This window comes from Malurus melanocephalus, unplaced genomic scaffold (assembly GCF_030028575.1).
Source record: "Malurus melanocephalus ecotype Western Australia unplaced genomic scaffold, MMel_1.1 scaffold_86, whole genome shotgun sequence".
NCBI classification, from domain to species: Eukaryota; Metazoa; Chordata; class Aves; order Passeriformes; family Maluridae; genus Malurus; species Malurus melanocephalus.
The window spans coordinates 1,422,142-1,424,018 of NW_026623318.1; positions in this window are offsets into that span (position 1 = coordinate 1,422,142).

Below are 1,877 nucleotides of genomic sequence, written 5' to 3' on the forward strand. Positions count from 1 at the left end.
GATTTGTCCGTGTTTGCATCGAGAGCAACTGTTGGGAGACCAAATATTAGCAGGATTATGTAAAACAAAACATTTTGTGTGTTGTTAGTTTGGTTTTTGCTGATTTTATTTTGCCTTTTATTGAAAAAGAAAGAATAATGTGAAAAAAAACCCCAAACTTTTATCTTAYGGATTTATATCTTTGTTTCAACCAATTGAGAATTAGAAAATCCAACCAAACTGGGAGCTGGTGCAAAAATTGGTGCATGTTGGGATAATTCAAACATATGTTAACCTTCCTAGTCCTGCCAAGAAGACTTTAAATTTATTATTAYTTGGGTAATTTTAAAAAAGTTAATTATGAGTGAACTGAATGATTTTAACAAAACAAAAGAAAACACTAAACGGGGAATGGATAAAATGAAGAAAAGCCTTTTAGCAACTCTCAAGTCCTGTAACCATTTTTGGAAATTCCTGTACTCCCACTTGAACCATTCTGATGTACACCTGGTTTTCTTGCCATGTGTACTAAGAAAGGATTTTAATTTTACCTCACTTCTGTCTTTTCCAATCAACATGGTAATYATAGCACTGCTCCACACCACATGTTTCTAAATTATGGGTGCAATTCACTGCAGCAGGATTGTAAGGAAATGGGATGGGAAAGCAACAAGTAACAATTAATTTTATTTATAATCTCAACAACAATAAAGCCCCAGGGTTTTTTTTTTGTGTCAAAATGGAATCTCAGTGTGATCTCTGACCCTTAGAGAGCATAGGCCTCAAGTAAAAATGTATTTGCATGAAAATATTTTATATGAAAGCATTTTSTATTTTGTCTGAGAACTTTTATGCATTAATGATTTCTATATTGGACTCACATCTCATGGGCACAGAGTTGTGGAACATTTCACACCCCCTGAGCCCCTCACACCTCAAATACCATGGGATCACAAAGCACCCATGTGCTGGAAGTTAATTTTTCATGGTGTGCAGAATTGCCCAGTGGGACAAGAACACAACCAATAAATTCCTCCATCTCTCTGTGGATGTGCTCAAGAGAGATCCCTGTTTTCTGTGAACACACCCCCTCGACCAACCCATTCACACCCCTTCCAGTGTCAAAGATGACCAATTCTACACAAAACACAGAAGTCACCTTGGTTGATAGAAGAAAAAATGTATTTAATACCTGCTGTATATTTTTAGGGGATATGCCTGTACAGGATTCAAAACTCCAAACCYGCTGTGGAATTCTATGGCTGATTTCAAGCCCCGAATGTGCTTGAATGACACCTGGACTTGCACAAGGAGCAGCTCTCCTCCTCCACCTCCATGAACCTGGGGATGTTCCTAATTCAGCGCGTCAGCCCAGCATGGGACAGCGCTCCCATCCTGCCTTAGCCTCAGGTTTTGGCAAYAGTTTAAATTTAAGGAATCGTTCTGGCCCAGCTCTAGTGATGGTGAAGCAGGTCTRTTTATAAAATGAATAATTTATCAAACAGAAAAGAGATAACAGACAAAAAGATCTTAATCAGGATTACTGCACAGTATAAAACTTAAGAACTCCTGGTAAATTACAGCAGAACATAAACAGTGCAGATGTCGAGGTCCTTGTGTTAAGGCTGGCAAAAGAATTRGCACCGWTGAGGACATGGTGCWAAGCAGTGAGGTGCAATGAATTGTCTCAAACCCTGCCAGAGGAGCGAGTTCCCCTGGGATAATCCCCCACCGCGGGCACACGTGGTGGACAGGAAGGCTCGAGTTCCAGACCAGAGTTCCTGGCCCAAGTTCCAGACCAGAGTTCCAGCCCGAGCCCCAGGCCCAAGCTCTGGGCTGCGCGGAGGGGAAAGGTGTGTGAATGGCACAGGGGTTCGGCCGTGCAGGCCACGGGAAAG